Source organism: Mesoplodon mirus (genome assembly GCF_964341445.2).
Source record: "Mesoplodon mirus genome assembly, chromosome: 6".
Classification (NCBI taxonomy): Eukaryota; Metazoa; Chordata; class Mammalia; order Artiodactyla; family Ziphiidae; genus Mesoplodon; species Mesoplodon mirus.
Genome location: NC_138982.1, coordinates 40,934,149 through 40,947,974, shown reverse-complemented (window position 1 = coordinate 40,947,974; position 13,826 = coordinate 40,934,149).

The following is a 13,826-nucleotide window of genomic DNA, read 5'->3' as shown; positions in this document are numbered from 1 at the left end:
TGCACAGGCCTTTTAATCTACCTTGGGACCTGTTTTTATCAGCCTACAGTTGTCAGGGAATTAGAAGGATGATCTCTGTGGTCAGTATGACCCCGTGTTTTTGTTTTTGTTTTATTCCAGGTCTGTGTGAGGCTGGTTACTTCACTGCCCACAGCACACTTGTGAGGCTGCATGCGGTGGGTGCTGTTTATTCCACTGTGACCCATGCCTGTCTCTGGCATCCCTAATCCTGTCTAGTTTTCTATCCTTCCCTCAGAGCAGATAGGTGAGATAATGGCTCAGCATAAATCCATCAACTCAAGAGGAAAAACAACTTACAGACATTGGTTTTTAATATGTGAGGCGTAAACAACAGAGAGGGCACTGTGACCAAGAAGTTTCTAGAAAGACCATTGATAATGTGGCAACTATCCTGGCCCACTGAGCAGGAAAATCCGCTGTGTACCCTCAGACACATTACTTCCTTTCTTTTTCTCAGTTTCCCTATCAATAAAAGTTAGGAATTGACTTGTAAATGGTCACCCAAGTCTAAAGCTTTGTGACTCTAAGTAATAATAGCTGGTACCAGTGGGCAACATACTCTCATCACCAAATGTTTAGCTCAGAGGTTTAAATGCACCATGTGAAGGTGACAGAGACACAGAGATGTTAGATCACTTTCCCAGGATTGGATCTGGTAAATGGCAGTGCTGGGATTCCAAACTATACACTTTGACCCTGAAGCACATGCCTTTAAGCACTGTCCTACAGGAGTTCCCTTGTCAACCAAATCAACTAAGGATCATTGGCGTTTAGGGATTAGGTATCCTTATCATGTGTTTCTCCACCAGTGAGATATTCCACACTATGACTGCCCTCCTGCCTTTTCCCATCCTTTCTCAAACTCTGCTGCTGCCCACTAAGATCATACACCCGGGGGATCCAGAATCATGTGGAGGGTGAGGTGTTGCTGCCGAGGAGGGAAATATGGGTGAAAACAGCAAGTAGCCTGCTGGTTTACTCTGTAAGTGACTGATGCTTGGGCTCAGCCATGATCCTGAGAATGAGGAATAAGCATAAGACATACAAAGAGAGATGAAAGTAAAGGTGAGAGTAAGAATAATAGAAGAGGGTAGAGACAAAGAAACAATCCCAAGAGGAAGCATGGCAGATTCTCAGAAATGGGGAATGATGAGCGTATGAAAGCCACTGGGAGGTAAATGTTTCACTTAGTGACAATGCCTGTTACTGTTGACTTTTCAGGCTTTCTCAGGTCGTAAAAGCAGAATGGATGAACAAATTTCTAAGTAAACAATTGGCTGTATAATTATTTAGGGCTTGAGGGAGGAATCAGAGTACAAATGTGAAAGTTTAACATGAATTCTAGTATTAGAACATGAAGGTTACCAATACTAAAAACCATTGATGCTTGCCTGTCATAACTACTATTTAAAACAGCCCTTTGAGTCCCCTTGGAGTTTTTGAGAAAGTAACGAAGTGTAAGTGGTTTAAAGCACAAACTTTTGAATCCTGGTTCTATCACTTACTGGTAGAGTAACTTTGGAAAATTTATGCAACATACTTGAGCCTTAGATTTTTCCTCTTGCAAATGGGTAAGTAAAACTCTACTTCATCGTGTTGTGATGGTTAAGCAAGTTAATATGTGTGCATTACTTAAAACAGTAGTTAGTACATAGTAAGCACATGAAATGGTGGTTATTATATCAAGCAGAACAGATATATTTAATTTACTAACCCTGCCATTTATAAATGATCCTCACATTTGTTCAGAAAGACTCTTTTTCTTGCCTTGATTATGTTAGAATCACACTTAATGTCATAGTTAAATCATGGTGACAGGATAGGAACTGTTTCTAGCAGGCAGATATTTTATATTCAGAAATCGAAAAGGCAGTGATGCAAGGGATGGGGGGCTTTAGATGAGATTTCTGGGCCCTTTCTCCTGGCCCTCGACAGTTTTCCCCTCCAAGTCCTGTGTAGTGTCCTTTCTGAGAAGGGATGAGCCAAGAGCAGAGGGAGGTTGGTGATATGGTACCAAATGACTGCAGATCAGCATGCCTCTTCAGAAGATTAGGTGGGAAAATCCTTAGTTTATGATTTGTATTAAGTCTCTGTCTAGTTATCATGTGGACGTAAATTTCCCCCTTAGTCCCTCCCATCAGCTCCCAGCCTAGCAGATCTATCTCTTCAGAAAAGAGAGAGAAAAAAAGATGGAATTTTGCCATAAAATCTACTCTTTGAATCATAAAAATTTACTTTGAAGCAAGCTGGTGAAGGACTGTTCACTTACTTTATCCCTTTGCTTGTGTTCTGTTTGGGGGAAGGTTTCCTTTTAAATATCAGAGATGTTAGAGACATCCCACTAATTTGACCATCAAGAATCAAGATCAAATTATGACATTTTACTTTTAATCTCCTTAATGTAACCTTGCCTTAATTAGGCAAGGTTCTCCGGAGAAACAGAGCCAATAGGAGATAAAGATAGATAGATTCCTGTATTAAACATGATGCTAGACAAGTTATATAAATATAATATATAATAATATGTTACATATTATATGTATATACATAGAGAAGGAGAGATTTATTTTAAATAATTCTTTATTTATTCTTTATTTATTCTAACCTTTATTTTAAAGTGTTGGCTCATGAAATTGTGAGAGCTGTCAAGTCTGAAATTTGTAGAGTAGGCCAGCAGGCTGGAGACTCAGTAAGAGTTGATGTTGCAAGCTTGAGTTTAAAATCTTGCAGGCTTGAAAATTCTTTTTTTTTTTTCAGAAACTTCAGTCTTTGTTCTTAAGGCTTTCAACTGATTAGATGAGGCCCACCCACATTATGGAGAGTAATCTACTTTACTCAAAGTCTAGTGATTTAAATGTTAATCACATCTAAAAAAATACCTTAACAGCAACATCTAGACTGGTGTTTAACCAAATAACTGGCCACTATAGCCTAGCCATGTGGAAACATAAAATGAATCAATACACTAACTAAGCTTACTGATCATTTAGATTCTAAAAGCTTTATCTGTATGAATTCACTTAGTACTTAAAACAGCCAGTGAGTTAGGTATTGATCACAGCAGATGAGGGAACTGAGGCCCAGATAAGCATAGTAGTTTGCCTCAAGTTACACAGCTGGTAAAAGGCAGACTTGGCATCCAAACTCAGTGGATCTGGCTTCTGAGGCAGAGAGCTTATGTGGTGGCCTGTGTTAACCTGAAGCACATGCTTATCTTCACCCTCTTTGCGAGTCTCCAAACCACCCGTACAGGGACATCCACAGACTGAGCCCTCAACAAGTCACCAGACCAGAGTCATATCAGAGTGAATAGTAGGTGCTCAGGAAGTGTTGGGTAATTAAGTGACTGTGTGAGCAGATGAGTGGAGATGACTCTTGTATGCTTTTATGTGATTTAAAATATTTACGCTTAGCCACTCAGCTGGCACATATTGACTGCTTAGTAAGTCTTATGTCTTATAATGGTTGGTGTGGGAGGAAGACAATGTGGATCTGAACCAGTACTTAACAGTGAGAATGGAGAGTGGGGAGAAGTGAGAAATTTTGCAATGGGAGAAGCTGTCTTATTGTGCCATAAAATGAAGTATAAGTACATAATTAAAATCCCATAACCCACTGAAAAATAACCACAACTAGCTGAAATTAATTTTCCAAAGATGTGTGTGTATGTGCTTTTACCTTCTAATTAAAAAGTAAACTCTCAAAAAAGTCTGCCACTGTTTCAGCCCTCCCCTGCATCCCACTTTTTGTCCCACTCGTGAAAGCCTTAGAAAAGACTACTTATCCTATGAAAGTTGCACAAGGTAGAGGTTAAAGTAGGTTGAACCAAAATCAGTGAGTAAACAGGAGAAATACAAAGAGGACAAAGAACACGACATTGCAAAAGCCCCACAGTTGGGAGTGAATTTGAACTGATTTTCTATTACTCTGCCCTGTAATATCAGACACATGTGGGATCAATGCCACTGGATGCGTACAGTTTGCTGGTTGGATACCCTTGACCTTACTGCCGGCAGAGGCCAAACCTGCTGGAATTTGGCTGAAAAAAGTTGTTATCTTCCTCCCAGTAACGGTCTTCCTCTACCTCCTTGATATTAATGGTGGCTGCCACCACATTCCCACAGACTTCATTAAATATTTACCAAGTACATAATCTACTAAACAGGGTTCCAGTACTTTAGCAGGCAAAGACTTGTTTCTGACTTGCTACATTATCTTGTCAGGATAGGGGAGAAACATTTAATTATAAACCAGACACTAACTGTGCTGTCCAATTTATTAGCCCCTATTCACATGTGGCTATTTAAATTTTAATTAAAATTAAATTTAAAATTCAGTTTCTCTGGCGTACTTGCCACATTTCAAGAGCTCAGTGTAGTGAAGGGCTATACACTGGACAATACAGATGTGGGGTATTCCATTATCTCAAATTCTTCTACTGTTTAGCACTATACTAGAGTGTTCTGGTCATGCTTCTACAATCGCTTTGACCAAATTCACAGGTTGTACATCTAAAAATGTTCTTTTTATATTCCTTTAAAAATGAGTATATTCATTTCCTGTGGATACTGTAACAAATTACCACTAACGTAGTGGCTTAAAATTATACATTTATTATCCTACAGTTCTGTAGTTCAGAAGACTGCAGTGGGTCTCACTGGGCTAAAATTAAGATGTCTGCAGAGCTTCCTCACCTTTCTGTAGGCTCTGTTCCTTTTTTTTTGCAGATTCGGGATGCCACCTGCATTCCTTGACTTCTGGCTCTCTTCCTCCATCTTCAGAGTTGGCAACTTTGGCCTAAGTCCTTTACTCACTGCCAATTCTCTTCTCTCTTTTTTGCCTCTCTCTTGCACTTATAAAGACCTTTATGATAACATTGGTGACATTGGGTTAATCCAAAATAATCTCCACAACTCAAGGTCAGTTGATTAGCAACCTTAATTCCATCTACAGCCTTAATTCTTCTCCCATTGCCATGAAATATGACATATTCTAGGTCTGGGGAATTAAGGTTCAGACATCTTTGAGAGGGGCTATTATTCTACCTACCTTAATGAGTAAATGTTTCATAAAGTACAGTGATTCTCCTTGAAAGGAGAGGCAATGTAAATATATTATAGACAATTATTCATATGTTTCTGATTTAACAAAAACTCTAATTACATATAATGAAATAATTTAATTAAATTATAGTTAATTATGAGAAAAATAAGATATTAATAAATATTATATGCACCAGACACTAAGTTCTAAGATTCTAAGAGCTTTACATTTATGAACTCATGAATGAATGAGTGAATAGAGACATTAATAACACCTTAATAGTAGTGTGGGATAAATGGAGATAGAGAATATTAATCAGGAAAATGGGGTTCTCTTCCTAGCATAGTCACCTACTCACTCGTGCAATTTCTCTGGATTCAAGTTGTTCACAAAGATAAAAGTAGAAGACCAGATAAAACTATCTCTACGGTCCTTTCCAACTCTTATCTTTTTTCTTTTTGTATTAAGTTAGAAGAAATAAGATTGAAAACAGATGATAATATTGAGCAATGCAGAGTTGCCCCATTTTACTTCAAAATAAAATAGTAGGTACAGGAAAACTAAACAGAGATGCTTTAATCATAGGTAATATAGCATGTTTTTATTTTGGTTACTGATAAGATATACTATGATTGAAGAGGTAAAGAAATTGGGTAAAAATAGTCACACTGAGCCTGGGAACTGTGGTTGCATCAACTTTGCTTTACTAAGGATCACCAAGACAGCACTTGTATTTCCAGTTGGTTTAGACTGACATTATTAGTCTGAAACATGTTTAAACACATTTTCATTTCCTTGCTTTATTTTAGTCAGAGTGCTTAGAAAAACAGATGCATATTATTGCCATTAGAAGAGCTAAACTCCTGTCAAAAGCTATCAGATGACGCAAATAAACCTTTGCACTCAACAAAGTTCATAAACAACCAAGACTGTGTGGTATGCAGCAGCTCACTGAAAGATCACCCCAAAGAATAAGATAAAAGCTTTTTCTCCATACAATTCTTCAAAAGAAGCTTTTTGAATTAGATAAATCTTGGGTTTGACAACCCTGAAGAGCCATAATTTTCACATCAAGGTGTTTTAAAACTGTTTTGTCTAAAGTCTGTTCGTCTAGAGATTAATCAGATTCTTAGAAATTTTTGTGCCAATGATACTCATATATTAACACATTAGCATTGTTGAGTACCTTAAACACATTAACTTAAATGTATCCTTACTCAAAAACTATAGATAATATTACATATACTAGAAATTGGAAATATTCTCTGATCCGAATTAAAAGCTAATCAGATAAAACCACCCTAAGCCTATCTCTATCTCTATCTCCTTATCTCATTCTATATAAGCTATCTATTATCTATCTATGATATTCTGTCAAATATTGTGCAACCCATTGAACATGCCACACTTATTAAAATTCCATTTTATTGTAATTTTCAATTCTTCTATTGATTCGAAGAAAGGAAAATATGCTCCCTTTCCTGGAAATTTTATGGTTTGTCCCTGTGTCTTACACTCGTTCACTCATTCAATCATTTATCCATCTTTCATATTCTTCAAGGTCCTATTATTTGCCAGGCACTGGAACTATAATGATGAAAGGCTCATATTACAGTGCAGGTGACAGGCACCTGACCAAATCATTATAATGCCCTATGGTGAGTCCTATGAAAAATGTAGGTCAAGGGTTATAAAAACAGAGTGGAGGGACATCTAAAATTTGAGACAGGAATGAGAGGCCAGAGATGACATTAAAAAAGATGTTACTTAAAACTGACCCTTGAAGGATATGAATGAATCATTCATTATTTCTTCCATTCATTCACTCATTGCTACTCTGTGGCAGAGCAATTGAAAAATAAAGCCATCTCTCTTCTCAGGTAATTTAAGATCTATTTGAGAAACCGACTCATAAGAGCTAGAGTAGAGTGATTGTTGTTAGGATAAACTGTGTGTGTGTGTGTATGTGTGGCCCAGTAGGGGGAAGTTGTGGTAGGGTGGCAGGAAGATGTAATGAAATTGGGAAGGGGAATATCAGGCAAGAAGAAAAGTATTTCAGAAATAAAAGTCTGAGCAATGTTGGTCAGGGCATATGTTATATCAGGTAAATAGCCATGAAGTATAAAGCTTCAAGGCAGGCAAGGAAGAGAGATTGTGAAGAGCCTGCCATGCTGAGGACTGAGGCTTAATCTTTTAGGTTATGTGGGAGCCCCAAGTGATTTTATGCAGAAGCACAGGACCTTTTCTGTGTGTTCCCCTGCATCTGTCTTGCAACCATCTCTACCCTGCTCTGTGTCCTAAGAACTGAATCTTTATAGTTGCATCTATGGTCTCTCTTGCCCTCTGACTTTGATCAAAGAGAAGCACCTTTAGGAAATCAGAAAGCTGGAGGGGAGGGGGACTGGTGTGTCAGAATGTTACACTCATTCCCCAGATGCTGCAGGTGTTGGCTACTGACAACTTATATTTTAGCAGTAATGGAGAGAGCCTTTAGCTAGTGGGTACTGCCTTACCAGGAGATGCCTAAAAAGTTATGCAATCCTCCACTTTGCCAGTGGTCAGTTATCAGTGGTTGACAAATATAAGGATATAACAACCCAGCATCCTTGGATATAAGTAGTGTAACCTCTATAAACAATTGACACTTCAGAGCTCTTCATGGGTTCAGGTTGAGGATGAATTTCTCTTGAAACCATATCTTTGTCTAGCTTCTTCTTTGCCTTGTCCTCTTTTCCTCCCCTCTTTAAAGGTTTATCCTGAGAGCATTCCCTGAATAAATCACTTGTTTTAGATTCTCTGCCTCAGATTCTGCTTCTAGGGAACCCAATTTAAGACAATTCATAACAGAAATGGTCCTATGAAGCAAACTCTAAAGATGTAATTCTGGAGTTGGATCATACACCAGCTGAATGGCAATGAAGACACTGTCCCTAATGACAAACAGTGTGTTGATAGTTTCTTGGATGTCATAGTAGTACAATTGCTAAGATGCTGGAAGTGCACTAGATTTTACAGGGTCTCTGACATTTGAGAGATAGAGAGAAAATAATAAAATTAAGGGATATGGAATTGGGTGACTGCTGGTGCATTCTGGAGAGAAAATAACTAATCATCTATTAAAGGTAAGTGTGAAAGTCAGAGGTCTTCCTTGGCAGAGGTCTTCTTTAAAGAGATCCTTATTACCTGCAACTGAAAGGCATACTGAGCTGCTGAATAGGTAAAGGACTTGATATTGAGGATAGCAGAACTTCAGAGAAAGCTGAATTCACAGCCTAGGTGACTCTGGATGCCATGATAAGACACACAAGCTTCAGAGAGTAGGAAAGATAAGCCATACAGAGATCCAGTGGCTTGTCACATCTGTGACGCTTTTAGGGAGTCAATGGTCTGGGGCACTGGTCCAAGGTAAAGGGGAAATTATTTTACCTTGTGCATTCTACCATTAAATAAGAAGCAATGTGCAGCAAACATCACACTGCACTGAATGATTTAGCAAGTGATGTGGAAAGCTGCCAGGCTTCAGTAGGGACTCTGGGCAAGAAAGGACATGTGGAGGCCATAGTACAAGTAGTCCTACCACTTGGATCATGTAACCCAGAAGATCCTATCATGGTGCATGAGTTATTTGTAGGAGATGAAGATATTCATGGAGTCTCTCGCAAGCCCCAACAGAGGAGTTTCAAACAGGCAACTGAGATTTTGGAGCAAGAGCATGCCATCTGCTGCAGAGAACATCATTCAAAATGCAGTTGCTTGGGGCTTCTCTGGTGGCGAAATGTTGAGAATCTGCCTGCCAATGCAGGGGACACAGGTTCGAGCCCTGGTCCGGGAAGTTCCCACATGCCACGGAGCAACTGGGCCCGTGAACCACAACTATGAGCCTGCGCATCTGGAGCCTGTGCTCTGCAACAAGAGAGGCCCGCGCACCGCGATGAAGAGTGGCCCCTGCTCGCCACAACTAGAGAAAATCCTTGCCCAGAAATGAAGACCCAAAACAGCCAAAAATAAATAAATAAATAAATTTATTAAAAAAAAAAATGCAGCTGCTGGAACGCTACTCGGCATGGTGTATTAGTTCAGGTTCTCTGGAGAAACAGACCAATAATGCACAAAATACATTTTATAAATACAGATAAAATTATATATATGTGTATTTATGATAGGACTTGACCTTGGTTATGGAGGCTAAGAAGTCCTCCAATCTGCCATCTGCAAGCTGGAGACCCAGAAAACCTGGTAGTATAATTCAGTCCAATGCCAAAGACCAGAAAACTAGGAGCACCAATGTCTGAGGACAGAAGAAGATGGATATCTTAGCTCAGGCAGAAAGCAAATTTACCCTTCTTTTGCCTTTTTGTGCTACTTAGGCCCTAAGTGCTTTGGATGATGCCAACCTGCATTGGTGAGGGAGATCTTCTTTACTCAGTTTACTGATTCAAATGCTAATTTCTTCAGAGACACCCTCACAGACACACACATAAATAATGTTTTACAGATATCTGGGCACCTCTTAGCCCAGTCAAGTTGACACATAAAATTAACCATCACAAGTCTGCCTTTTGTCAACTTGGCATCTAAACATATGTTTAATTTTAATTTTATTTTATATTTTTATCGAAGTGTAGTTTACTTAAATATTATATTAATTTCTGATGTACATGGTGATCCAATGTTTTTTTAGATTATACTCCATTTAAAGTTATTATAAAATATTAGCTATATACTCTATTCTGAACAATATACTTTATAGCTTATCTGTTTTACACTTGGTAGTTTATACCTCCTAATCCCTTGACCCTAACTTTCCCCTCTCTCTTTCCCTCTCCCCACTGGTAACCACTACATTGTTCTCTATATCTGTGAGTCTGTTTCTGTTTTGTTATATTCATTCATATGCTTTATTTTTTTAGATATTATATATAAATGATACAGTATTTATCTTTCTCTATCTGACTTATTTCACTAAGCATAATACCCTCCAGGTCCATCCATGTTGTTGAAATTGGCAAAATTTCATTTTTTTGTGTGGGTAAGTAAATTCCATTTGTATATATATATATATATATATATATATATATATATATATATATATATTCCATTGTGATATGTGTATATATACCACAACTTCTTTATTCATTCATCTGTTGATGGACCTTAGGTTGTTTCTATATCTTGGCTATTGCAAATAGTGCTGTTATGAACATTGAGGTGCTTCGATTTATTGTTTCTGTTTTCTCGGGGTACATACCCAGAAGTGGAATTGCCAGGTTATATGGTCGTTTTATTTTTAGTTTTTTGAGGAATCTCCATTCTGTTTTTCCATAGTGACTGCACCAATATACATTCCCATCAACAGTGTACAAGGGTTTCCTTTTCTTCATATCCTCACCAACATTTGTAATTTGTAGTCTTTCTGATGAGAGCCATTCTGAAAAGTGTGATGTGATGTCTCACTGTGGTTTTGATTTGCATTTCTCTGATGATTAGCAGTGTTGAGCAGTTTTTCAAGTCCATGTTGACCATCTGTATGTCTTCTTTAGAAAACATGTCTTTTCAGGTATTTTTCCCCATTTTTAAATTGAGTTGTTTGTTTTTTTCATATTGAGTTGTATGAGCTGTTTATACATTTTGGATACTAACCCTTTATCAGTTATATCATTTGCAAATATTTACTCCATTTAGTAGGTTTCTTTTCATTTTGCTGATGATTTTCTTTGCTGTGCAAAACTTTTAAGTTTAATTAGGTCCCATTTGTTTATTTTTCCTTTTTTTCATTTGCCTTAGGAACAGATAAAAAAAGCATTGCTATGATTTATGTCAAAGAGTGTTCTGCCTATGTTTTCTTCTAGGAGTTTTATGATTTATAGTCTTACATTTAGATCTTTAATCCATTTTGATTTTACTTTTGTATGTGGTGTGAGAAAATATTCTAATTGCATTCTTTTACATGTGGCTGTCCAGATTTCCCAGCACTTCTTATTGAAGACACTGTTTTTTCCCATTGTATATTCTTGCCTCCTTTGCCATAGATTAATTGACCATAAGTGCATGTGTTTATTTCTGGGCTCTCTATTCTCTTCCATTGATCTATGTGTCTGTTTTTGTTCCAGTACCATACTGTTTTGATTACTGTAGATTTGCAGTATAGTCTGAAATCAGGGAGTACGATACCTTCAGCTTTGTTCTTTTTTTCTTAAGATGGCTTTGGCGATTTGGGGTCTTTTGTGGTTCCAAATAAATTTTAGGATTATTTGTTCTAGTTCTGTGAAGTGTCATGGATATTTTGATAGGGATTGCATTAAATATGTAGTTTGCTTTGGGTAGTATGGACACTTTATTATTATTAATTCTTCTAATCCAAGCGCACAGAATATCTTTCGATTTGTATCATCTTCAATTTCCTTCATCACTGTTTTATAGTTTTCAGAGTATAGGTCTTTCACCTCCTTAAGTTTCTTTCTAGTTATTTTATTCTTTTTGATGGAATTTTAAACAAGATTGTTTTATTTCTTCTTTTTCTGGTAGCTCATTGTTAGTATATAGAAAAGGAACAGATTTACATATATTAATTTTGTATCCTACAATTTTACTGAATTCATTTATTAGTTCTAATAGTTTTTTGGTGGAGACTTTAGGGTTTTCTATACAGATTATTATGTTATCTGCAAATAGTGACAGTATTACTTCTTCCCTTCCATTTTGGATGCATTTTATTTCTTTTTCTTATCTAATTGCTGTGGCTAGGACTTTCAGTACTATGTTAATGGAAGTGACAAGAATGGGCATCCTTGTCTTGTTCCTGATTTTAGAGGAAAAGCACTCAGTTTTTCATTAATTGTATGATGTTAGCAATGGATTTGTCATAAATGCCCTTTATTATGTTGAGATATGTTCTCTCTATACCCATTTTGACTAGAGTTTTTATCATGAATGGATGTAGAATTTTATCAAATGATTTTTTTTGCAACTATTGGAATGGTCATATAATTTTTATCCTTCCTTTTGATAACATGGTGTATGACTGATGGATTTGTGGATATCGAACCATTCTTGCATCCCTAATAAATCCCACCTGATCATGGTATATAATCTTTTTAATATATTTTTGAATTCTATTTGCTAATTTTTCTGAGGATTTTTACATCTATATTCATTGGAGATATTGGCCTGTAATTTGCTTTTTTTATTTTTTTTTTTAGTAGTGTCTTTGTCTGGTTTTGGTATCAGGGTAATGGTAGCTTTGTAGAATGAATTTGCAAGTATTCTGTCCTCTTCAATTTTTTAGAATAGTTTGATGTATTAGCTTTTCCTTATATGTTTGGTAGAATTCACCTGTGAAGCCATCAGGTTCTGACATTTGGTTTGCTGGGAGATTTTTTTTTATTCTAAATTCAATTTCACTACTACTGATCAGTCTGTTCTTATTGTCTACTTCTTCCTGGTTCAGTCTTGGAAGATTGTATGTTTCTAGAAATTTATCCATTTCTTCTAGGTTGTCCAATTTATTGGTATATAACTTTTCATAGTCTCTTATGACTTTATGTGTCTCTTTAATATTGACTGTTATTTCTACTTTTAAATTTCTTATTCTGTATATTTGCATCTGCTCTCTTTATTTCTTGATGAGCCTGGCTAAAAGCTTACCAATTTTGTTTATCTTTTTAAAAAACTAGAGCTTGGTTTCACTGATCCTTTTTATTGTTTTCTTGGGGGGTCTGTATTTCATTTATTTTCTCTCTAATCTTTATTATTTCCTTCTTTCTTCCCTCAAGTTGTGCTACCAGCTATGATGTTGGTGGGAGGTGGGGCTGGAGATTCTAGAGCCAGAACCAGGTAGGAGCTAGGACTTCTCTTCTGCTTAGTGTCGACACTACCTTACTGGTGATGGGATTCGGTCCCAAGTTGCTGGAGTAGAAGCCCTGAGGATCCAGTCTGAGCTGTTTCTATTCCCACTAAGTGTGTTCTCTTTCAGCTCCCAGCACCAGCACCCTCACCCCAGAGGTGAGCAGTACTGGAGCAAGATGGGCCAGAGTGGACACCTGGAGTGGGCCAGTGTGTGCATGGCAGTGGTCCCAGCACACCAGTTAGAGTTCCAGACCTATCCTGATCTGCTGCCTTCATGTGCACCAGTAATGGTTGCACTTGCCCCACTCAGATGCTGTGCTGAGTCCAAACTGGCTTTGTCCCCCTCAACTGCATTCTTTCCTCGGCTGTGGTAGCCTTTACCCTAGTGTGGAGCTGCACTGAGGGGCAAGAGGGGTTGAGAGGGCTCTAGTCCTGGGCTGGGGTGCACACTGGGATGGTTGCAGGAAACCAGCTAGTGTCCTGGGCAGTTTTAATCTGCTCCCCCCAGCCTGTTTCTGGAGTAATCAAGTGTGTGTGCATTCCTCATGAGTGGAGTCGAGGCTTCTTACAGTCCACATGTCAGTCTACTGGTTTTCAAACCAGATAAGGGGACTCAGTCTCTGGGTCTCTGACCTATGTGGTTCAAACTGCTCATTCCCCAGGCAGGATCTCTGAGCCTATGTCATCCCCCTTCTCTTCTGTGTCCCCTACTAGGGGTAAAGGTCCTGACATGATCACTTTCCTTCCCTTCCTACCTGACTCCATGTGGATCTTTCTTACAGCCTTGGATGTGTAAAAGTCTTTCTGATAGTCTCCAGTTTGTTTCAGTGAGAATTGCTCCACATGTGGATGTATTTCTGATGTGTTCATTGGAAGAGGTTAACTCTGCATCCTCCTACTCTGCTATCTTGGTCTCC